Raw genomic sequence first — 27,292 nt, 5'->3', positions numbered from 1 at the left:
ACCGAATGGCCACAGAGTGGAACAAACATCCGGATGACTATCCAGATGACAATCTGGGACCATGCTATGACACCCACTGGCACCAGGCCAGCCAAGGCAGGTGGTGGGGCCTGGCCATTGCCCCATGATCACCCCACAGGGGGAGGCCCAGGCCACCGACCAGCAGGCTGCAGTGGGTGGGCGGGGCCTGTTTCTGTGAGGGAAGCCTGGGTCCCAGGTGTCGGAGGGAAGCTGGTGCTGGCAGCCCGGGGAAGGAAGGCCTACTCTTGCACGAATTTTGTGCATTGGGCCTCTAGTTATAAATAAAGCTGCCATGAATATTTGTATATAGGTTTTGCAGGGACGTTTCCATTTTTCTTAAATAAAATTGATTGATTGCACAGTAAGTATATGTTAACTTTATAAGAAACTTTCAGATAGCTTTTATTTATTTATTTTTTAAAGAAGTCATTTTTTTTTTAGGTTAAGAGAATCTTTTTAAAAAGAAAATAAGTGAGAGAGAAATTTTTTTGAGGAGGGGATCTTTGCCTCATTTCCAGTGAGCAAACTCTCTCTACAAGGTCAAGGTCTAAGCAATCATACAAATGGGGACAATAGGGAGAGAACCTGGTGCCTACCAAAACAGGCTGCCAATACAATTTTGAAGGATTGCTAGTAGGCCTGTATGGAGATAACATTAGTGAGATTCCCTGAATGCAAAGTAACCAGTTTAATACTAGCCAGAAAGGAATATAAGGTAAATAGTTATATAGATTTGGTTAGGATTACCAGAATATTGGGAACAAATGTAAATTTTATTATTCAAGGAAATATACTTTTATTAAAAAATGTAATCTTAGTTTTTATAGCCAAGTTGAAATATTCATGCCTTAAAATTTTGGCAAAAATGAATTGAAGATATAGCACAGGAAATTTTAAACAAATAATTCACCCATTGGATAAAATATATTCATAATTAAATAGTTATATACTTAGTTGGTTTCTGAAATATTTTTAGTGCTTAGTAGGTATTGAAACTTTTATATGAATGTGTCTTCTGAGGAACTGCTGTTTTTATTTTCAGATGTGTTTGAAGTGTTTCTTCTTACTGCTTCTTTACTATAAATCATCTTCAATTACCTTGTTCAACATTTTAAAAAAATGACTAAGAAAGAGGCATACTTAATGGGATTTTCTTCTGGATCCTTGAAATAGCAAAGGGTAGTGGAACTCTTCAATCCAAAAGTAATTATTTCTGTATGACGACTCTTCTACTAATTCCTTGAATTGTCTTTACGACCAAGCAGTGTTGATGAGAGGCCAGCATGCTACAGAAAAATGTTCATGATCTGTTTAGGTACATTCATGGCATTTTTTCCTGGTGGATTTGCCCCTAATTTTACTTTATTTTTTTTAAACTTAAAGGTATCTTTATTTTATGCTTCATGAATATGATGGAAGCTGGCAGGTAGCAATGGCCAAGAGGAAAATGAAAAGTGCTTTGGCTTCAGCCAGCTACTGCTACAGTCCACCTCTATGCAGGCCTTCTTTCTAGAGGCTCATGGAGGCCTGTTTCAAGGTCCCTTTGCTTTGTGTGTCTTGGCACCTTCACATGGAGTTAGTACTATGGGTCACAGCTTTCTGTGTTGGAATGAGATGTTGTGCCTCTAGAATCTTCACCTTCTTCTAGTTACCACATATACTTCAAATCTCATCTCAATTACATTTAAATATTATACATAATTAAATCATTTAGGAACATTTATAGGAAGAGATACATATACCTACACATATATGTACATGTATATATAAAATAATTCCAAGAGATCATACTCCTGAGGATTATAGGCTACCTTAGGATTGGGGATAGTTGTATATGAATGAAAATAGAGTTATTTTGCTTCAGCTAAGCTCCTATGTTCTTCACTAACATAGGGACAATATCTAAAATTGGTAGGCAGCTCCTGGCTCCTATAAATATGATATGAGTATGGATGTTGAAAAAAATCTATAAAAGATGTATTTCAAGGCCACTGTTCTAGGCCTTGTGCTGCTCTGCTCAAATATGCTGTTACACAGAAGCTAAAACTTTAGACTCCTTTAGTTTTAAAGCCAAGTCAAGAAATCCAGCTGGTTCTGCTTTCCTCTCTTGTTTTGAGTGGAAAGGAAATCATCAAATAAGATGCTGTTCAGTGAAATGGTGCTTGTGGATTCAGGATGAAATTTCTGGTCAAGTATTACTCACATTCTTACATATACACTGTATTTCCCGTCTGCTTCATCTCTCCCTCAACCTCAATCCCCATCATTCAGGATTTCTTAAGATTTTACTCTCTAGTTTATACTATAAAAAGGAGAATTTATTCCCTCCTTCAAACTACAATATTGTCTAATAATGAATACGCCTCTTTAAACTAGAACACATGCTTCCCTAGAGATCCCTATCTGTCACGCTTCTCCTCCTCCATTCTCTTTGAGCATTGCTGGTCTAACGGAGAATGAGGCTCACAGCCATCCTTCTGGAAAAAGTGTATCCTTGCAGGCATGGGCAAATTAAGTAAATGCAGGTAAACCTAGTTTAGTGCATGTAGTTAAATCTTTTATGCAAGTCTCCTGAATGTCACATTTCAGTGAATCAAACTGGGAGACAGAAAAATGGAGACTTCGTTGATGTTTGTTAGGAAATTTCCTTTGTTAGCTGTAGAACTAATATTTTAAAAAAACAAAGGAAATCACCAAGGGACAGTGGGACATAAACTATGTGCATTTTTTTTTTTGGACCACATAACATTTTACCACTTTAACCATACATAGGGTATTATTGGAACTGTGATTTAATGCTCTTTTCAAAGTCTTTTATCCATGGATAATTATGAAACAAATGTGCTAAAACACTTTCAGAGTTTAACCTTTTGCCTAGATAGTGGGGTAGGGATAAATGGGAGAGTTGGGTTGGGCAAGGGCATTAATGAATGGTACTCCATGTAGAAAGGAAGATAGGCTAATAACATCCTATGATTAATGGGCTCACATGTATACTTGTTCAATTTTGCATTGGATGACTTTGGGGGGCAGGCAACATTCACATTTGTAGTCACTATGGATTTCTATATTTATAAGGCAATTTTCTAGCAGATGTTAGTCCATTGTATTGAGAAAGTATTATATTCTAATCTTTGCAAAGATGTGTTTGTTGAAGGATTGCCTGTTTATTATGAGAATGCTGCTACCACTGCATACTTACCTTACATAACATGGGAAAAAATATACTACTCCTGAACCTCAGATTCCTCACTTGTAAAATATTTAAAATATACGAATGGTAAGAATTGCTGCGGATATGTCAGAATATATGCAACAAGTGCCTGGCATAGCAGCTATAAATAAAAGGAATTATTAACGTAAGTACTATCATAACATTCTAATGATATTTTTAAGCTAGTGAACTTTTTTTTATGCTGACTTTATAAAGAGTTAAAAAATATACTAGGATTTATGATTGGTATAGAACTAATTGAAATATAATGAAAACACACTAATGGCAGGTTTATAAAAGAAATTTTCCAATATGAATTTTGTTTCCATTGGGAGATATTGAATTTCAAAATATAATTATTAAATCCATGCCTGAGTTTTAAATATGTTCTTCTATACTCAGCTAATTAAAAAGATTATGATGTTATAAGAGTTAAATGTTGTGTTTGCCTTATTAGGAAGGATGCTTTTACATCAGTATTGAACATCATTTATTTAGCATCTACAGTATAGAGGGCATCTGTATAATCTGTAGAAATTAATTAACTGAACAAGTTTTATTCCTAATGCCTATTACTCATAAAAGATTACATGGTTGGGCAGAAAAATAAACAGTTTTTTCAGTTATCTCAGCTTCTATCAGCCCTTGTGGCTTTTGCATTATCAGGTGAACCCCAATTGCTGGCTACACTAGCTCATGCCAGGTGGAATGTGACCAAACTGAGACAATCAGATTCACTCTCTTGGCAAATTAAACTCAGAGCCCCAGAGACTGAATTAGACAGCAATGGACATTCTACCTAAAAATTAAACAGAGTTGGAGACAGGAAACTAAACTCACATAAAAGTTACTGTTACGGAGAAACAAAAATATTGCATTGCAGAAGATGATCTAAAAGCATAGAGAAGTTGCCTGAATGAAGAGAAATTGCCTTAAGAGTTTTTCATTTAAAAAAAAAATAAAAAAACCTAAATAAATTTTCTGTGTTTGGTTACTCTGAGATAACTTTAAATCTCTCTTCGAAATTTCCTTTTGCTGGAGCTGGTTTGAGTGTATTCCTTTTAACTGAAAGTTCTTTAAGATGCCTGTCTTGTTCCAACCAAGTTTTAAGGTGTTTTAATATGATTATGCCTTTTATGAGTCACTTTCCTTTCAATGAAACACACACACACACACACACACACACACACACATCTTTCCAGATCAATTGCAAAAGGATCATAAGTGGATGAGAATGCTCCTTATTAATAAAACTGATTACATATTCTAGGGGAGAAAGACTTCAGTTAGATTTCAATTAAAGTCTTTCTAATGGTTTCTGGGTCTTCACAATGTGAAATTTGGAAGGTTCTTAAGAAAAATTTTTAGCCATTTTAAATGCTTAGTTGTGATCCCCGCTGGATAAGGGACTGGAAAACAGGGTGGTCATGCCATTTGCCTGAAATCACTGTGTACAAAGGTCTCTAAAATGGGACTTGTGAGGCAATCTTTATAAGATAGATGATAAAGCTTCACAACCTTGCTGAGTGGGAAAACTAAACAATGTCTTTATCTCTTAAGAACTGAAAAGTTAGAATTAATGATTCTTTTCTGGCTTACATTATATTTTGTAGAACATCCAGTATAGTTTTTGTTGTGTGTGTGTGTGTGTGTGTGTGTGTGTGTGTGTGCGCTTAAACTGATTAATGACTGGTCAGTCTTATAATATAACACAGCATTCCATTCCCATTTAGAACTTACATTGCCATCCTTATGTGACATTTTTTAAGGTTAAAATATGATTATGGGAATCGCAAAATGAGGGGCTTCATTTTATAACAAAATCTTAAATAATAGAAGAGGATTGTAATATTGTATCTTGGATTTTGCCCCTTCTTAAAATTCAAATGGAAAGCCAATGGCTCCCATGGTAAATAGTATAAGATGGTGCTTTTATTTTACTATCTTTGATTAAACCACATATTACAAAGGCTACTTACTGGGCGATCATTTGATTATCCTGTCTATTGATACTCATGTATCTGCTGCAAAATTAATTATGAATTGTACATGTGGCAGTCATTCAACCTGCTATTAAATGCAGGTGCTTCTAATTAAAGGAGAACAGTTATTTGACATCTGAACCCAAAGTCACTCAAGCAGGAAGCAAGATGGATTATCCAGCTGAAAGTGCCAAGTAGTCCATTCCTATGGTTTGGGATATAGTATGCTCTGCTTTTATCTCCACAAAACAGCCTCATTTTTTGGGGGTCACTTTTCAATTCCTTTTTGGTTAGTTTCATGTTAATGAGGTTTTATAGACTTTCAGAACATTAGTCAGATTTTGTATATTTAAGACTAAATTTTTATTGCCTTCCCAAAAAGGAGGACACAAGGGAATTTGAAAGAAAAATAGCAAAGTTTTCCTATAACAAAAATTGTTTAAAGATTAATAAATGTTTAGGATGCTTTGAGGAAGTAATAATTTGAGGAAGTGATTTAATAATATTATGTCATCAACAAAATGAAGAGACAACTTATTAAATGGGAGAACATTTTAACCAATGAGACATCTGATAAGAGGTTAATATGCAAAATTTATAAAGAACTCATACTACTCAATACACAAAAATAATCCAATTAAAAATGGGCAGAGAACCTGAATAGACAGTTCTCCAAAGTGGACATACAGAGCCAATAGATATGTAATAGATACTTAAGGTCACTAATTGTCAGAGAAATGCAAATTAAAACCATGAGCTATCACCTCACACCTGTCAGAATGGCTATCAATAAAACCACAAATGGCAAGTGTTGGCAAGGATGTGGAGAAAAGAGAGCCCTTATGCACTGTTGGTGGGAATGTAAATTGGTACAATTCCTGTGGAAACCAGTACAGAGTTTCCTCAAAAAATTAAAAATGAACTGCTTTATGACCCAGCAATTCCACTTCTGGATATTTATCTGGAGAAACCCAAAACACTAATTCAAAATAATATATGCACTTTTATATTCACTGTAGCATTATTTACAATAGCCAACCTATGGAAGCAATCCAAGTGCCCTTCTATAGATGAGTGGATAAAAAGGCAGTGGTACATATGTATAATGGAATATTATTCAGCCATAAAAAGAACAAAATCTTACCATTTGTGACAGTATTATACCTAGAGGGTATTTATGCTCAGTGAAATAAGGCAGTCAGAGAAAGACAAATGCCATATTATTTCACTTACATGTATAATCAAAATAATAAACTTTACAAAGAAACAAAATTAAAACAGAGTGATATACACATAGAGTAAACTGGTGGTATCCAGAGGAGAAAGAGGTTGGGCGACTGGGTGAAAGAGGTAAAGGGATTAAGCAGTACAAATTGCTAGTTACAAAATAGTCACAGGTATGTAAGTAAAGAATAAGGAATATGGTCAATAATATTGTAATAGCTATGTATGGTGCCAGTTGGGGTAATGGAAATATGGAGGGGAACACTATGTAAAGTATATGATTGTCTACCCATTAAGCTATACACCTGAAATCAATACAAAATAGAATTAAAAGATAAGAAATCCCAACAAAACAAGATAATATTACAAATTGAGAAAATGTTGAAGTCATCTACAAGCATGGGGCAATTAAATAGAGAGGATTCTGTGTATGCTATTAAATGAACAGTGAGAATATAATTTGGTCTTTGAAAACAAAGAGTGTTTTTAAATCTAGGGTCACATTGACATCATTAGATAACTTTTTTAAAAAATATATTTTATTGATATTTTACAGAGAGGAAGGGAGAGGAATAGAGAGTTAGAAGCATCGATGAGAGAGAAACATCGATCAGCTGCCTCCTGCACACCTCCCACTGGTGATGTGCCCGCAACCCAGGTTCATGCCCTTGGCCGGTATCGAATCTGAGGCCTTTCAGTCTGAAAGCCGACGCTCTATCCACTGAGCCAAACCAGTTAGGGCCATCATTAGATAATTTAAAAATATTTTAATAACCCAGCCTTGTTAATTAACCTTACAATTTAATATAGCTACTTGAGGGTTAAACATTGGAATTATAGAGTACTATTATTTATTTAAAAATTGTTTTTTATTTTTTTCAATATTATTTTGTATTAGTTTCAGGTGTACTACATAATGGTTATACAATCATATATTTAACAAAGTGTTTCCCCTGATATTTCCAGTACCCACCTGGTTCCATATATAGTTATTATAATATTATTGACTATATTTTCTATGCTGTACTTTACATCCTCATGACTATTTTGTAACTACCAATCTGTACTTCTCAATCCCTTCACCTTTTCCATCTAGTCCCCTAACCCCTTCCCCTCTTGCAACTATAGTCTGTTCTCTGTATTATGAGTCTGTTTCTGTTTTGGTTGTTTGTATTGTTCTGTAGATTCCTCATATAACTGCATTGCAGCATTATTTGTCGAGGGATTTTAAAGAGAGGCAATGTTATGTTTTCTGAATGCACAGTAACTCACACTCCTGTAACAGGGGCCCATGATAACTGGGAGTTCTGGCAGACCTTCAGTAAGTACCAGGAAAGGTATAGTGAATGCAATTTTTATCTATAATATACAAAAGATGCTTTTTAAGATGCTTGATCTCAGTTTGTCTATTTAAGTAGTTTACTTGACACCCTATATTCCTGTAGTCTTGTTCAAAACTGTAATTCATGTAGTTAAACATTATGTGGAGTATGAAGTAAAGCATAAGCTCATACCATATAAAGTTTCAATTAGTGGAGATAAATTATCCAGGCATTACTCCAGTCTAGTAGTCCAAGCCAACAGGCAGAAAAAATAATAATTGTCAAGGTGAAAGAAAAAAGATAACTTGTTGATTTATTCAAGGTCATTGAGTAGGTTGGTGGTTAGTTATTCTTTTATCTCTGCCCCTGCTTCTCCAGAGTTCTATTTTGATCAGTCAACACCATAAAGCCACCCTACAGTGGACCTCACCCGACAGTTGAGCAATACTTCTGCTCTTCGTAATTACAGAATATTGATTATAATTTGCTACTAGATGCATTATGAAGTCAATTTTATTTGAGTTTTTTTAGATTCACAGTTGTATTTAAATACAATAGAGGTGTTTTTCTCTTGATAATCACTAGAGTGAAAAATATATTGAATTACAATAATAAAAGATTTAGGCTTGTAAAAGTTGGAGGTAAGGATAGGGAAAGAGAATATACTCTGATTTTTTTTAAAGGAAAGAAATAAGGAAAGATAAAAGAAGGAAAGCAAGCAAGCAAGCAAACAAGCAAGCACAGTCATGCCAAAGAGTGAAAACAAATTTATCTTGCTGGCTAAATATTAACAGGTATCATAAACCCAATGACAATTTTCTTTGATAACGTATCAACTTGAGCCCAATAAAAGTAGTTGACCATGTCATGCGTCTGCTTTCCCCCCCTTTACTCTTTTATGTAATACCATTCTTTCATTATGATGGTGTTACCTGTAGTTGAAAAAATTTGTGGTTAAATAAACTAATTAATGTTAACAACCATTTTGTCAGGAGAGGCATGAGGACTGTAAATAAACATCAAAAGAGGCAATTGTTCTTAGATGACGTTTGTTTATAATAGGTAAGAATTGTGCAATGCATTTCAAATAGAAAATGTTTGATTACCATCATTTCATGTCACTTGAGTTATGTATGGGAGCAGAGTAAAGTTAGATATTTGGGGAGAAACAGGCCACACTGGGTCTGAGAGGGTGATGTATTCTGAGTTATCACTTTGAATAAAAGAAAGACATAATTGTTAACCTGTTTCCAAACACATTGATATATGTTTGACTATGGTAAAAAAGCCAACATAATGGCAGGCATAACTTGGCAAAAGAACAAAACTTAAAACACTATTATATTATATTTTTTTGCTGACCTGCCAAAATATAGGTATAATTTTGATTGATTTACAAAAAAAGATAATATTGCTCCAAATGACTTTTTTAAAAATAAGGTGCTTATAATTGTATAAAAGGACTTCTGGTACCAAGACTTAATCAGTCAGACACAACCTTATTATGAGACATGACCAATAAGATGCAAAACTATTATATGACCTATATATTTATGGTTGAAGACAGGGCATTCCTGCAGGTGGCTATTGTTGTGTTAGGATAGGGTGTCCCCAAAAATGTATACATATTTTGAATGATTGTAAAATTAGTGTTTATTAACATACAGTTCGTTTTTAAAATTTAAAAGAATCTACAGAAATGAGTTATCTTTTTTGGTCAATGCCTCTTTTCAAATTAATGACTGTTCTGGTCCAGGCACTGCTGATAATGCAAAGCAATGGAATCGTAACATCAAGAATCATTTTGTTCAATATTTGTGCTCCCTCAATTCATCAACTGTTGTTGATTTTGTGCAGTAAACATTATCTTTTTTGTATTCCCATTAAAAAAGTCTAGTGGCATTTTTGATAATTTTTGCTGTTGTTGTTATTCAAAGCTTAGTCTGGCTTCATGCATTATTGCAAACCAGTTAAACCTGAAAAGGAGTGAAAATTAAGTGAGTTATCAGTTGTTAAAGTATGTATACATTTTTGTGGACACTAAATATATATATGGCTAATATGTAAATTGTCCCTGCGGGAGTTCGACTGGGAGTCTGGGAGTTTGCTCGCTCACTATGATGTGCGCTGACCATCAGAGGGAAGCGCGGAATGAAGGAAGGCCCCGGCTGGCAGCTGGCAGCTGGGGAAGGAAGGTCCCAGCCAGCAGCCGGAAGGCCCCAATCAGCCCTGATCGCCGACCAGGCCTAGGGACCCTACCCGTGCACGAGTTTCATGTACCAGGCCTCTAGTATATTTATAAAGAGGGAATTATATAGAAAATTCCTATGGTCACTTCTAACTTGAGTATTCTGTGACATTGCTAAAATCTTCAATGATATATTTGCTTATTTTTTGTTAGTCTTGCCAGATTATTGACCTACGTAATATTTAATTTTTAGATTGAATATATATCATTAAACTTAAACATTTCAAAAACTTTTATTAAAAAGGAATACAAGTATAAATTTTCAATATGGCATGTAAAACAATGACTAATAAACAATTAAGTTTGCAGTAGATAAGAATGTTTTAGAAACTAATTTTTTAAATAACTAAAAGAACAAGTAGAGAATAGACACTATATTTAAACTATTCATTTTATATGGCATTTAAAAATTATTTGCCCTTAGTTCAATCAAAAACTCACAAATTTGTATTCTTCCTTGTTTAAAATATACAGGCATACCTTGGATATAGTGTGGGTTTGTTTCTAGACCACCGCAATAAAGTGAGTATTACAATAAAGCAATTCAGTCTTTATGATGGTGGAGGGTCTTGCCTTCAGTTTGTAAGAAACACATCTATGAAGCACAATAAAGCACAATAAAACAAGGCATTTTATGTACTAACTCTTCTTACTCATTTAAACACATAAAAAAATAAAATTATAGCAATACTTATATTAATCAGTGCAGCAATTTTCAACTGGTATGCCAAAATAATTTTAAAAATGTGTAATACCTGACTATTTAATCAGAGGCACTGACTTTTTTTCCTTAGATTATCAATAAAAAAAGTGACAACAGCTCACAAAACAATAGACATCATGGGAATGTCCTTTCTTGAACCATAAATATATAGGTTATATAATAGTTTTGCATCTTATTGGTTATGTCTCCTAGTAAGGTTGCATCTGATTAATTAATTCTTGGTACCAAAATCCTTATATACAAGTATAGGCACTTGCTTTTTTAAAAAGTCACCTTGGAGCAAAAACGTAGCAATTATTATTATTATTATTTGTAAATCAATAAAAATTATACCTATTTTTGTCATATCAGCAAAAAAATAATATATTTTTCTGTGCCACAGAATTTTAGTAATTAGTTTATGTATGCCATGAGATAAAAAAGGTTGAAAACTGCTGAATTAGTGTAATATTTCATACAAATGAATTTTCCAGGTAGTTTAGAAATCAGAAAATTATAAAAATTTTTATGGCTTAAGGTGTCGTTCTCTCTAAAATACACAGTTCCCTGCAAAAAGAATATACTGAAAAAATTTAACTTTTATCATGTGACCAACATACATATCTATACTAATAAAAGCGTAATATGCTAACTAGACCAGACAGCCGAATGACCTTCTGGATGTCCTTCTAGATGAAGCCGTGGTAGTGGGGGTCAAGGCAGAGGCGGCTAGGGGTGATCAGGCAGGCAAGCAGTTAGGGGCGATCAGGCAGGCAGGCGAGTGGTTAGGAGCCAGTGGTCCCAGATTGTGAGAGGGATGTCCAGCAGTTGGATATCCCCCAAGGAGTCCCAGATTGCGAGAGGGTGCAGGCCAGGCTGAGGGACCCCGCCCTGCTCCTGTTCATGAATTTTGTGCACTGGGCCTCTAGTTGACACAATAAAATAATAGTCATTTAACTTTCATATTTTCATTAAACTTTTCAGTCTCACGTCATATCTACATAATTATGTAGGTATTCTATTGAGGGGAGAGATTAGTAATAGTAAGTGACTGGTAAATAATTGTGAGTAATATGTTATGAATTGAATTGTGTCCCCTCCCAGATTTTTATTTTGTAGTCCTAACCAGTACTTTATAATGTGACTATATTTGGAAATAGAGTCTTTAACGAGGTAACTTAATTAAAAGAGGACATGAGGGTGGGCCCTAGAGCAATATGACCATTGTCTTCATAAGAAGAAGGAATTTGGGCATAGACACATACAGAGGAAAGATGATGTGACAAGGCAAGGAGAACATAGCCATCTACAAGCCAAGGAGAGTGGCCTCAGAAGAAACTCACCCTGCCAATACCGTGACCTCAAATTTCTGGCCTCCAGAACTATTAAAAAATAAATTTCTGCTGTTTAAACTACCCAGTCTGTGATATTTTACTATGGCATCCCTAGCACACTAATACATGATAATACTATGGTGCCAACGAGAGAACAAGATTTGCCAATAGAAGACTATTCTTTTATTATTCTTATATTTGTTTTTGATCTTCTGCCTTCTCAATAACTTTCAAAGAATTAGCTGCTACCTATTACTAACAAATGCTTAAGTATTAAAATATTCACTTGATGCATAATTAAAACTCTCCAGACCCACTTTTGTGGTTGTTTTAATTTTTACATTTCAAGTTGTCTTTTGAGCTGTCTCCTTTGGATAGATCCTGGTAACTGGAAGTTGCTATTTTAGGCTGTTTTCTGTCCAAGCCTTATGACTTTGTCAAATATTACTCCCCCCTCTGTCAAAGGAGAGTGGTGATAATACTTTATCAGGTAGCTGTGAGATTTAAATGAAATACTGTCTATGAAAAGTATTTTGTAAATGAAGCAGTGCTATACAAATAATAATTTTAATAACTAGAGGTCTGACCTTTGGACAAGTATAGTTATTGGCAAGTAGGGATTTATTGTGCCAGCTAATTTATCATTAGTAAATAATAAGTTATTTAAAACACTGATTGTCACATGTTCAGTTAGGACTTTTATGTCTATAGTCATTTTTTGGAAGACATAATTGACAAATGGGTGGTCTAAATTCATGTTATGAAAAGGACTGCCTGTAGTTTCTTAGAGTTTAAAGACCAAAAAGATTTTTTATTGCCTCCTTTAACTAATAATTTCAAGTTCTATTTTATAGTGGATGATATGATCACAAATCCATTAAGTTCAAGTGGAATTTTATTGTCCACAGTGGTTAGTTTAGATTTTGTTTACCTTATCGGCATGCAAATAATAGATATGACTCAAATGTGAATCCTTTGAGTAGTATATTTTTCCTTTTATCAATTATACTTTATGAAACAATTTGAAAAATATTAAAGAAACTATCTCCAAATTATATGACCAGTTATACTCAGCTCTAAATGCAATTATTTTCAAATGTGTTGGTGTGTATAATACCTAATGGTGGTCAGTTGCACAGTGGCAGCGACCTGATGGTGATTAATACAACCAGGTTATCTGCTTGATTTGTCTCAGGGACTTCTTTATTAATTAATTATCTCTGTAAGATCAAATCTGGTGCTTTAAAAATGGCAGCAATTATGACTTTTAAATCAGTTTCTATTTTAAAACTTTTTTTATTCACCATCTCTTTCCATTCATGTACATGCCATATCTAATTTTATTTTTTTAAGTTTATTTTTCAATTCCAGTTGATGTACAATATTATAACAGTTTTAGGTGTACACCATAATGATTAGACATTTATATATCTTATGAAATGATCACCTTGATAAGTCTAATACCTATCCAACAACACACATAGTTATTACAATATTACTCTGCTATATGATTTTACATTCCCAATGCCACATCTAATCTTAGATCTTCACATATTTGTATACATTTAAAACTCTCTCCGTGAGCATTGTCTTAGGAGGAGATGCTAGCCCTTTAAAAGGCCAAACTTAAAAAATATTATTGCTGTAAACAAAGGGCCTCTTGACTTGTTAGTAAAAGTTGAGGGGACAATTTCATAGCAAAAGCATCCTTCAAGTTGGATTTACTTTGGTGATATTCAGATTTGGGGCTTTTGATGCTTATTTTAGAATTCAAAATGTAGAGAATAGTTAGGTATCTGGTGTTTTTTTTGTGTGTTTTTTTTTCATTTATCTTAATATTTTTGTGTGTGTGGCAAAGTATACATGACATAAAATTTAACATTTTAACCATATCCTTCCTACCACTAAATGCTGTTTTTACTCTCAAATTTTCTGTACTAGTAAGGAAACGACCTTTATCTAAATGACAAACATAATCTAGATTCTAATCCAGTTAAATCCCAGGGTAGTACTCTTGTGAAGACCAATTTTCCTTGCCTCGTGCTCTGATGAGACTCGCAGCATCATATGTAGCATCTCAGCTGCAGTCACGGTATTCAGGATTCAGGCAATAAATTGCTCCTTGCTCCAAACAGATGTTTCCCTTTTTGGCTACTGCACTGCTTCCAATTTTTCCTTCCGTAGAGGAAATCTCAGTGTGATCATGAACTAGAAAGTTTCCCTGAGCATCCAAGAATATACCCAGGAGTAGCCACAGAAGGAGGGACGGAACGTGGAAATACATTTCTTATTTTCTTCCTGAAAAGCTTCCCTCATTTTTGTTTTCTTTCTTTTTGCAACTTTCTATTTCAGAGACCACTTGAGAGTGCCTATTTTTATTTTTATTCTTAAAAATGCTAATTGGTTGGTTTCTGTAATGTATTTTACTGCCACAGAGTTGGAGACGAGGACAAGGAGACTAAGCTACCACTTAGAGCAGAGCAAACCCTGAAAGGCTTCCCTCCTCAATTGGGCTGGACTAGACACATTTCAGATTCTCAAGATGAGAGAAATAATAACATCAATATTTAAAACTTAGTAAGGCTTTAATAACAAAGAGGCCCTTATTAAGAGTATCACTCTCTGAAAAAGAATAAAAAAAATGAGCTGCTGCTTCATTGAAAGATGGTCATTTCAGAGAGAGAGAGAGAGAGAGAGAGAGAGAGAGAGAGAGAGAGAGAGAGAGAGAGAGAAGAGAGGGAGAGAGAGAGAAGAGAAGAGAAGAGAAGAGAAGAGAAGAGAAGAGAAGAGAAGAGAAGAGAAGAGAGGGAGAGAGAGAGAAAGTGTTTTGCTTTTTGTGAAAGATTAGGCTATTCTATTTTATGTAGAAAATGTCACAACCTTATACAAATGTGGGTTCCTGTTGGTGGATGGTGGCATTATTTTTGTGGCATGTGCAGGTACAGTTTATGAATATATTTTGTCCTCCTCTCAGAGTGATATTGCCATACATATGCCTTAAAATTACTGTCTCTGTCTCTACTCAGTTGACTGGAATAAAAAGTTTACATGCTAGTGTGAATTGGGGAGGATACAAGGAAAAATGTAGACAACGTGAAGGCACTTTACAATTTACCAATATATGAGTGTGAGTACATCATTTAAAAAATATCTTTAGGAAACTTTCTCTAATATGAAAACAAATCAGATAATTTTAATAATTGCTGTGGTAAAAGAATATTTTGGATTTTTTGCTTGGTGATCCAAGTCCTATATTTACTCTTGTTTTTGGTCAATTGAAGGAAAGTTTCCCAATATTTCATTCAATTTGTGTTAATTTTCTGAATTCCATCTAAAGACTGTAGATTTATTTGTAGATATTTACTATGTTTGATCACTGAAAACTTAGTTTAAAATTGTTAGTGAGCAAAAAAGAATGGAATCAAGGAATTCAATAATTCAGAATTTTATTTATTTTTTACTTCCTTTTTATTAAGAATATGAATCTACATCAAGCCAAAGAGTGTGGCACAATCAAGTGTTTTAGATTTTTTTTTGATTTGGCAGAAGGAAAGAGTTAATTTGTTGAAACCAGTCTTTCTGCTCAAGGAAGTCTTAAAAAGGTAACTGTATGATTAGGAACATACAAGTCTATGTGTATTAGACTTGCCTTAATCTTACTTTTTCTAAATTCCCACCACCTCATTGTTAACCTACTAATGTATACATGCTTGAAAGACAATGGGTTCAAATTTGGAATCACAGACTTGGGATGAGTCAGAATAAAGAGAGAAGGATCATTGGAATTGGGTGGTTAATTTCCATTAATTTATCAGTCCATCAATCAAGTAAATATTTAGTCAACTAATATGTACATTACACAAATGTTTATATTGTCCACTCTGTGCCAGGTATGATGCTGGGCATATCAGGTGAGCAAGTATTATACACTGAAGCATTTACAGACATTCTCTCCTCTAAGGTCCATAACTGTATTGTGAAGGAAGAATTATTGTGCCATTTCACAAATGAGCAAGGTCTGTTCCAGGATAGTCCAGCTAACAAGCAGCTAAGCCACGGTTATAGCACACTTTACTTGACTCTAAATCTATGTAAACATTTTGAGCCAGAAGAGGCCTTGAAAAATCATTTTCTTAACTTCAAAACTCAGTTTTTCTTTTATATTTCCTTTGCCTTATTTAATTTTACTTTTTATTAAAAATGTTTAATGTTGACATTATTGCAGGTATTCCCCCCTCTTCTCCCCCCCTCCCCCACCCTTTGCCCACCTCCAGCCACCCATGCCTCCCCCTCTCTTGGCCTTTACCACATTATTGTCCGTGTCCATGGAGTATGTATATATGTTCTTTAGTGAATCCCATCACTTTTTTATCCAGTCACCCCACCCTCTTCCTCTCTTTTGCCTTATTTTCTAAGTAAGTGAAATACTAAGCCCTATTGATAGGTATCTCAAGAGAAGTAGCATAATGTAAAAGTTAAGACTACAGGCTCTGAGCTTGGCCTGTTGGGCCAAATTATTTCTCCTCTACTGAGGAGTTGGGCAAGTTATTTAACTTTTTCTTCCTCTCTTTCCTGTTCTTTAAAATGGGAGCATTCGTGTGCATTATTTCATTCGATCTGATCTTTACCATCAACTGTGGCCCAGGGAATCCCTGGTGCTGAAACCGGTTTTGCAGTTGAAGAAACTGATATTCAGAGAGAGGAAGTGACCTGAGATGTCCCACTTCGAAAGGGACAGAGCCTGTACTTGAACTTCAGTTCTTTGGCATTCAGGCACAGCATGTGTTCCTCCACACTCTATTTCTTCTTGTGTGAAAGCATAGACGACCTATGTTTTTGCTTGTTTTTATTTTAGAGGAAATATGAGTTTAATAACGGTCCTATCTAAATAATGCCAAAGTAATAAAACAAAACATAAAAAAGAAAATAAAAAATAAATATCCTCTAAATAGATGCTGAGTTTAATTAACATAACATGTTCTATATATAAATATTCTTTACTTACAAATAAAGTATTCCTTTCAAGCAGAAAAAAAATAAAATGGGAGCATTAATAATTCCTACAGACTCATAGATACAGAGAACAGACTGATGGTTGACAGAGGGTGGGGGTTTAGGGGCTGGGTGAAAAAGGTGATGGGATTAAGAAGTAAAAATTTGTAGTACAGAATAGTCCCAGAGATGTAAATTATAGCATAGGGAATATAGTCAATAATATTGTCATAACTATGTATGGGTATTTGATTGTCTAACTACTATGCTGTACCTCTGAAACTAATACAGGATAATATTAAATGTAAACTGTAATTGAAAACTAATAGTTTTTTTCTGTCACATAGTAATAATAATTGAACAAGGAGTAAATAAGTTATTACAAAAATAGTTAAGAAAACATACTTTGGAGTTAGACAGAATTTTGATTCTAAGGTTTTTCACCAATTAGCTGGGTAACCTTGCACAAGTCACTTTGGTCTTTAAGTATTAATGTGTTAATATATTGCTAGACATATAGTGCTAGGCAAATACATATATATGTATATATATAAATTATATATGTGTAATTATACTAAATATATACATAAATTTAAAAATTTTATTCTTTAACTTTCTTTTATTATCTATAATAATAAAAGCATAATATGCTAATTAGACCAGACATCCTTCTGGATGTCCTTCCTTCCAGACAAAGTTGCAACAGACGGGAACCAGGGCAGCCTTGGCAGAGATGGCAGAGTCCTCCCTACCCCCCCCCCCCCCCCCCGCGGTGGTGGTAGTGGGCCGGAGTCGGGGCCAAGGCCCTTGCATGAATTTTGTGCATTGGGCCTCTAGTAATTATATAAAGTCCTTTAGGGAAAAGGGACTGGACAAAGGGAAGATAGAAGCATGCCCAGTAAAGTTGGGATGATTAGGGAAGAGACTTGGTCTGTCAATCACACCTAGGGACAGAGAGGGTTGGCCAGAATGGGCATGGCCACTGCAAGGGCATAAAGATTTGGAATACACCGTCCTCTCAACAAAGGAGCTTATCCTCTTGTGCTCTGAGGACTCTTGTTGCTCGGAGTACGCTCTCTTGTATTTGCCATATGGCCCATGGCCATGTGGACCCCACACACAATGGACTGATGGACTGCAGCTAGCCTGATGTGTACTGGACCCAGCTCCACCATGTAAAGGAAACTCTGGACACTGGCTTTGATGTTAGCTCTACTGAAACCCCGCTGTACTTCTTCTCTGACTGCACTGAGGGAAATGAGACTTTTGAAACCCAGGGGTATAATTCTACAAAAATAAAGCTTTCTACTTTCTACTATATTGCATCCTCCTGTGCGAGTCTCAGAAAATTCTTTTTTTCGGGATATCGTAAGTACTCCAGCCCCTGCAGCAAGCAGGGGAGACGAGGCATGCTCTGCTCCGGGAATGCTAGTGGTTAAAATGTCAAGACTTGTAAAGAGCTGTGTTGTATAAGTGATGCAGTAAATCTTGGATCTATGCCAGTTTGATTTGATGCCATATTAACCCTTCATGGTAGGTAAGATCAGTATTTCTAGGTTTGTGCTGCCTGACACAGTGAAGGTAAGCTCTTGTAGTGATGTAGAGATGGAAGTAAATATCACTGAGCTGGCCATGGTCCTACAGACACAGTTTAATTATGCTTATCTGCTAGTAAAAGCATAGCACCCACCTCCCAGAAGTGGTTTCTGGTTTTCAAACTATGGAAGTCCTTATTCCCTAGTGAATTTCTGTCTAATGATATAATTATAATCAGCAGTAACATAGTTTATATTTTTTCTGTTTGAATTGCCATTAAATTTTAATGATATACAGGGTGGGGTAAAAGTAGATTTACAGTTGTTTGTATGAAAAATAATACAATAACTAATAAATAATAATACAAGAATAAACTCTGCGTTTTGTGTACTCACTACTATAAACCTACTTTTGTCAAACCCTGTATAGGTCTGTAACTTATAACATATTGTCTACAAAATTCTGTTCTGTCAATGTATATTTGAGATCAAAATTTAATATTTAATTTTTGGTAACTTCCATAATTTCATATACAAGAAAAAATGGAATTGTAGCTGATGTTTTCTAGTAAATGTAGTTATGAAATAACTAGGAAAAATAGGTGCTTTATCATGTTATGTAATTTAAAGTCCAAAGAAACACCATGTTCCTCCTGAGATGGAAACCTCCTGTTAGTTTTCAACACATACACCTGATTTCAGCTAAAACATAATACACATTGAGTGAGACCAGAGACTATTTTTTTTCTCCTTTTAGATTTATGCTTATATTTCTACAGTTCATATTAGAAGAAGAAGAAAAAAAAACAGGAAATAAAAGTAGTCTGAGTCCTAAACAGTCTGAAAGGAAATGGCAAAGCTACACAATTCCATATTTCATGCTTTAGACAAAAGAAAACATTTGGTTTTTAAATAATATCTTCTTAAGAATATTTACACAGTCGATTTAACATTATATCAGTTTATGCCCTTTGTATGCTTTAGATAACATTGTTGAATTTCCTTTGACTTAACATGAGGTCGACTTGCCAATGTGGTGAGCCTGTGCAGGCAGGCACTTGCTCCTCCTTCCCAACGAAAGCCATTTATTAGGAAGCTGTTGCTATTAGTTTACAGGAGATTTTTCAACACTGTGTATTTTGACTTCACTGCTCAGTTAGTTTTGAGAAAAATCACATTCCTTAGATTCTCCTCTCTTAACTCTCATTATACCAACTAGGTATGTTTAGACCGTGTTGTTTTCAGAAATTGGACAGAACCATAATATAAACATAATTTGCAAAATTCCTGGCTACCTATAAAGTGTATTTTGATATTGCGTACAGCAATCTATAAAAATCTTAAAACAAAGACACTTTGTGCAGAGTTGTGCTCTTTAGCAGCTCTCTGTAAATCTCAGAAAAAAGTAGAACTCCAAATGACTTTTGTGACCTGAATCTAAGTCTGCCGGGTTTCCCATTCAAAGTGCGTAAATGGCTACCTTTTCAACAATCAGATATTGTTTGGGTCAGATTGGCTATTGCAGAGAAGTAATAGATCACCTGTCCCAACTGTGGACCAGTGCCAGAACGCCTCTGTTCCCAGAGCCCAAACAGTCATGAATCAAATCCACTTGTAGTTTGCTTTTCTGGTGCCCAACACTCTTAGCACAGAATGAACAGTTTTTATGAGTCAAGGCAAGTTGAGGAAAACAAGTTGAACATATACACAATAGCCGGTATCCTATTGTTTTTAGTCATAAAGTACATGGACCTACATTACTTTTATTCAAAATATTTTGATGTTAGTTACATGCAGGTAGAAAAAAATGATATCAAGTTCCCTCCAGCAGTAAAATAAAATACACATTGTAGAATGTCTGTAAGGCATGTATAGTTTTGAAAAATGTATATACAAGTATACTTATCAATTTATGGATGATTGTATATTAAAAGATTACTTGTAAAGAATTACAGTGGGGCCTTGACTTACGAGTGTCCCGACTAACGAGTTTTTTGAGATACCAGCTGTCTCTCGGCGGATTTTTTGCTTTGAGTTATAGAGTAATTTGAGTTAACGAGCTCCTTAACGAGCTCGGTCTCGGAACGAATTAAACTCATAAGTCAAGGCCCCACTGTATTTAAAACAGTGCATTTCTCCATAGGAAAACATAAATGCAATTTTTGTTGTCATGAAAGCCTTCTGAAAAAAACTCAACTGAACTCAGACTAGAGTTACAGAGTACTTGAGTATGGTAAATTAACTATACTTATTGTCTGAAAAAACAGATTCTGGGTAGCCTGGCAGAAGAAATGGGGCCACCTGTTTCTGTATCCCCCTCACCAGAGTCATCCAGGGACCGAGCTTGGGGCTCAGTGATAATAGGGAAGTGGCCGCAGATTGCATGGTCAGATTTCCTTTGTCACGGCCAGGTGAAAAGTTAGGTGATTCTTAGGGAAAAATGATTTCCAGGCCAAAGCAACTGTCAAACTTTGATAAAGTGGAATTTCTCTGTCAAAATGCTTAACAGCCAATTGATATAATACATTGGATGTGTGCGAGTGCCTGGCCGGTGTGCCTCAGTGGTTGAGCGCTGACTGTGAGCTGGAGGTCATGATTCCTGGTCAGCGCATGTGCACGGGTTGCGGAGGATCATGTGACCAAAAAACAGTATGAAAAAAATGTAAACTGTTATCACAAAGGTTCTTTCTATTTATACCTTCTATTTTCATGTTTGTGTAGTGAGTAGAACATAGGATTGGAAGTAGTTACAGTGAAAATGACCCCAACACCAATGGATAATACAAACAATGTCATGTAGTTTCTGACTCAGTCTAGTGGAGGTCTCCTTTCTGCCCCAACATGGCCCCCCAATCAGAGGGTTTGTCATTGAAGGGAATAAAATAGACTATATCATCCTTGGAACAGGGGTGGTCAGCAGGACGAGTGCATGAAGAACCTGAAGAAAATGTAAATGTTGCTTGCAGGAAACAAAGGACACCTACGTTATGAAACAGGGATGCACCACTGGGCTAACTAAAGAAAAGCCACTTCAAGATGACAAGCAATACTGGAAGAAAGCACAGACATTTGCAAATCATTTAGGTGGCAAGCAAAGAACCCTTTGTAGTTGCTATATAGTAATTTGCATATAAAGTTAACTTTTAAGTAAGCGTATCAACAGGGTACGGGTCCTCTCACAGTTATAAGTGTACTGAAAGGAGCAAATGCTATTACAGTCAAGACCAACGAGGGACAAGAATTGCACAGGGCACACAGAAGAAGATTACCACACAAGAACAGCCGAAGAGAAGCCTCTAAAATTTACCCAGAGAACAGAACCTGAATCACTCTTACTAGAGGCTTCCACTGATTCTGTACATGAGAATGACTGGGGAATATATGCCAGAGCTCCCCTGGAGATTGCCATATGTATTTGTGTTAATAAATTCTGGCCTTTCTCAACCATCCTCACGAATCCTTTCTTCATAAATCCCAGAAATACAGACTGCTAATAAAATTGATATTTGGACCAGGTTGCCTTTATGTGTCTATCATAATTAGAATTGTGAGACCCAGCGGAGGAAAAGGCAGGTGTATAGAACTCAAATAGAATTTTGCTCTAACAAAATTTGTTCCTGGCAGTCTGTATTACATGGTGCTTCTGTTAGCCACCTTCAGGGCTATATTACTGACTCTTGGTTAACCTCTTATTACTGTGATAACCAGATTCATTTATGTGCTTATAATTAACATGGCCTATTATTGTAAATTCGAAATTGTGATTATTTCCCTACCTTTTTGATATGTTTCTTTAGCTGCTATTACCCAAATAATTCAGCTATATCCTCAACTTTTCTTGATTTATCTGGACAAAAATAGGAAAGACTATGTCTGAGCCATACAAACTTGCTGACTACACAGTTAGATGTCTTCAGATACTGTCGACCATTTAAAACCATAGTATGAAACTGCAGAGATCTTAGAAAAAGCAAGTCCATGAAGATATCCTTCTATAGGATCTGAACTTGATTATCTAGCTTCTGATTAGATAGTTCCAGTGACAGGCATTGATCTTCATGGTGAGATGGCTGGGTTTATTAGGGAAGGTTCTTTGTATCTTTAGTGGTCCTTGCTCACTGTGTTGAGAACACAGAATAAACTCTTCATAAGATAGGTCTTCAAATATTTAGAGATAATTAGCTTGATTATTCTTTTATTCTTTAGGCTAAAGAGCCATGAATACAGAGTTTGGGTCTCCAGACATTCATTAGTCCATTAAACCTCTTGGAAATAAAGTTCACTTTGTCAATGCCCCTCTTTAGTGGGTACATTCAGACTATTCTCCACATATAATCTGACTTTGGAAATTACAGTGGGATGATTCCTCCGCACCTCCATCAACACCTGGATTCAGATTCTGTATCAGTTTATCTAATCTTACAGTACATTTCTGGGTTCTTTGCAGCCTTATCACACATTGTGGTCAACTGAACTGTCTGGTCTTCTTCCAGAGCTAATATTTTCAAGATTGGGCTACCATATCCTGGAATGGGTAATTAAAAGAGTCATTTTATATTGTATCTAGAGGCTCAGGGCATGAAATTTGTGCACAGGTAGGGTCCCTAGGCCTGGCTGGTGATCAGGGCCAATCTGCGGGGCAACCGGCAGGGCAATGGGGGGCCCCCACTGGCACCCGCCTTGGCTGGCCTGCTCGCTGGCCCCACCCCTCACCACTGGCAGTCGCTTCCCTCTGCAGGATGACCAGCAGGGTGATCCTGCTGGCACCTGCCTTGGCTGGCCTGGGGCCTGTGACTGGGGGCAACTCCTGTGTTGAGTGTCTGCCCCGTTTTGGTCAGTGTGTGTCATAGCAACTGGTTGTTCTGCCATTTGGTCTATTTGCATATTAGGCTTTTATTATATAGAATGTTAATCTTTTGGTATCATCAGAGCATCCCATTAATTGTATATCCACTGAATCCACATGCAGCGTATTTGCTATTCCATCACATAGACTATAAAAAAAAATGTAGACTAAAGGGTCAAGATTTTAAAAAACTACTAATTTTTACTGTTTCACCAAGGGATTTCTTAATTGAGACAATTAAAAAAATGGAAAGTATATAGAGATAATGTTTGGTGCAATGGTCCTATTTAGTGCTGAGGCAGCAGGTTTGCTTACCTTGGCTTTCGCATGATTAATTTTGTTAACATAATGAAAGAGGTAAATCACAGTTGGTATAATTATTAAAATAGTTTTGATGTCACAAACTCTTGAAGAGTTTTCAGAGACCTTCAAGGGTCTGCAGAACATATTTTAAGGATTGCTTCCCTGGAGCAATATATTGATTCCATCCACTATTTAGAAATTCTCTCTTAAAGATAAAATACTAATTCATATAATTGGTTTAAACACACATACACACACCCTTTATTCTATTCCCAATAATTAGTTTAACCAACTTGAAATTATTTGTTTTTAGTAATAGTAACTTTTAATACTATATTTCATGGCTAAAGTGGCAGTAAATAACCAAAAATAAAATAATATAGGAGAAAATATAATATGTATTTATTGTGTCTCATCATTGAAAAATGTGGAAAGATTGTCTTTTACTATATCGTGCATTATATATATGTACTTTGCACTGAAAATTAAAGACTTTATCCTTTCCCTTACATACATTTATGATCATGTTTGCCTCTTTACCATTTAGCTACTTCACTTGTAATATTTTGTTATTACTAATTTTTTCACCCATTAAATTCATGAGTACATGTAAGTAAATGTAGTGCTTTTGAGTCTAAACAAAAATGTATAAATTTCACTTCAATATATATGTGGTAGGTTGGAGATTCAAGTAATATTTTTCCATTGTGATAAGTGCCGTCAGAATCTATGTTCTTTTTCAAAAAAAAAAAAATAAATTCTTTTATAAAATGCAGTAAAAACTGAACATATGAATTTGCAGATCATCCTTTCTTGATACAGATAAGAACTGCTATTTTCTTAAATCTTATGCTCAAGGAAAGTGTTCCAGCTAACTGCCTCCTTTTTTTTTTTTATTCTCTGTTGGTTCCTACACATATAAATCCAGATTGTTCATGCTTTCCAGAGGTTTCCACACATTTTCCAGAATCATAGTGACAAACAATGGCTAGGCTGTTGAAAGGATAGGGAATTTAGATATAGTATATATTTTCTGTGATGCTAAGCAATAAACACAACATAAGAGAATGCAATCTTCTCAGAATCAGTTTTATTTTAGATGAGAACAATATTAATAACTCTGATAAGTTAATAAAAATAAAGCCCTCTGGTTACTTCAGATAAAGGGGTAGAAAAACAACCTCTTTCAATTTCCTCTTACTTTAAGGATAAGTCATAGGGGTATCCTTTGACTTTACAACGTTATGAGATGCTTAGATGAATTTTCAAAGCTTTACTAGTACATGTTTTCATTCTAAATTTTAAATTGTTCAGGAGTTAGAGTGACCATATGCAGCACACATGGAGAAAAAGTTGCTTAGAAGGGTGTATCACTAATTATTGATTTAATATCTGTATCTTAGAAAGTCCTTAGTTATTTGAGAAGCTCATTAGAAACCCTATGCTGGGTATAAAACTCTTGGCAGATTTCACCAAGTAGAACTGATACCCTTTGTGTGTTTGCTGACCCCAGCAATATGCAGCATTGTCAAAAGCTTCCAATGCACAACCAGGCTGTGGGCTGATGGGAAGTAGCATCGGGCAAGGGATTCACCTAGAAGCCAGCTCTGTTAGCTGGGGGTTCCCCTTTGGTGCAAGGCATCAGGAGATCATTAATTCCAGGGGCGAAACTGCAAGCTCTGACAAGTCATACGGTATGGACAGTGATGATGGCTGATAACACCGTAGACGGTCTTTTATCTTTCCAAAGTGATGTGAAGGCTCTTGTTCATTTTTGTTTTTTGGGAACTACCCAGAAAATAGTGTTTGAAATCATCATCAATAGCATAACGTATACAAAAAATATGATGTTAGATTTTTTAAAAAATTTTATTTTATTGTTTGAAGTATTACAACTAGTAGTACATAGGTCTCTTTTTCCCCCCATTGACCTTCCCCCAGCCTCCCCTATCCCCCGGCACATGCCCTCACCCCACCTGCCCCCCAGTGTCTTATGTCCATTGGTTATAATTTTGAATAAAGAGGTTAGATCACCACTTCCCAAAGGACCATCTCTCCTCAATAGTCAGTTATCTTTCTAAACATTTCACTTTATTCACCTCTATTGTTTTCCCTACGTTATGTGATCACGCATCCCCATCTTTTCCCACATAGGGCTTTCCAGTCCACGCTGAGAGGGAGAAAAAAAGAAAAATGTTGCCTTGTAAAATTCTTTTGCTCTCTCACTTTTTCTGTGTTGAGATAGCAGCCAGCCCAGCTGTGAGCAGAGGCTGCTTGGCGCTGCAGAAATGAGCATCAGCAGAACACGTTCAGCCCCTGTGCCAGGGAAACTAAGGGAGGAGCAGCTGGGTGGTTACCAGTCTGGTGAGGAGAGAGGAGACTATGTCAGCTCTCCCTCTTCCCTGCCTATCTCCCCCTTTCCATCCTGCCTTCCTCCTTTTGTAGATTCTCCTTTCACCTGTTTAGGACTGGGACCACAGAACTTTGAACTAACCAATTACTATTTTTTTTAATATATTTTTTATTGATTTTTTACAGAGAGAAAGGGAGAGAGATAGAGAGTTAGAAACATCGATGGGAGAGAAACATCGATCAGCTGCCTCCTGCACATCTCCCACTGGGAATGTGCCCGCAACCCAGGTACATGCCCTTGACCGGAATCGAACCCGGGACCTCTCAGTCCGCAGGCCGACGCTCTATCCACTGAGCCAAACCGGTTTCGGCTAACCAATTACTATTTTATTTATTGTGAGGTTCCAGGGAAACTTCTAATCTGGAAGGAAGCATTAAAACCTGCCTCTTCATATCCTTAGAGCAATATTTTAAAATTTTGTTATGTTGTGTAAATCATCTGAGACTTTGGAGGTCCTGGGTGAGGCAAATGGTCTTCATTTTTAATGCACACAGGGGTAGCAAAAGTAGGTTTACAATTATTTGTATGGCTAATAATACAATAATTAATAAAAATAACACAAGAATAAACTGTCTTTCATGTACTCACAACAGTAAACCTACTTCTGCCAACACCTGTATAAAGTAATTTTGACTGATGTGATTCCAAGGCTAATTTTTAGAAACACTGAAAAACTCCATTTTCACTCCCTTCCCAGCATGCCATCTAACCTTGTTGGTGGCATTAGGAGGATTTGGAAAAGTTTTCCAGATGAATCTGAGCCAGCACCCCTCTTTCTTGACAAACATTTTTCTAGTGTTCTCAGTCCTGGCTCTACCATAGAGTCATGGCGGGGAGGGAAGGGGGAGGGTGGTCCCTCAGCCCAGCCTGCGTCCTTTCGCCATCCGAGACCCCTTGAGGGATGTCCGCCTGCTGGATTAGGCTCGATGCCCCTGGGGATCAGACATCCCTCTTGCAGTACGGGGCTCTCGCAGTCTGGGACCCCTCACTCCTATTGCCCGCCTACAGTGGAGGTGGGAGAGGCTCCCGCCACTGCCACTGCACTCGCCAGCTGTGAGCCCAGCTTCTGCCTGAGTGGCGACCCCCCTGTGGGAGTGCACTGATCACCAGGGGGCAGCTACTGCATTGAGTGTCTGCCCCCTGGTGGTCAGTGAG

The sequence above is a fragment of the Myotis nattereri genome (genome assembly GCF_964212035.1).
Source record: "Myotis nattereri genome assembly, chromosome: 2".
NCBI classification, from domain to species: domain Eukaryota; kingdom Metazoa; phylum Chordata; class Mammalia; order Chiroptera; family Vespertilionidae; genus Myotis; species Myotis nattereri.
This window is presented reverse-complemented; position numbering follows the sequence as displayed.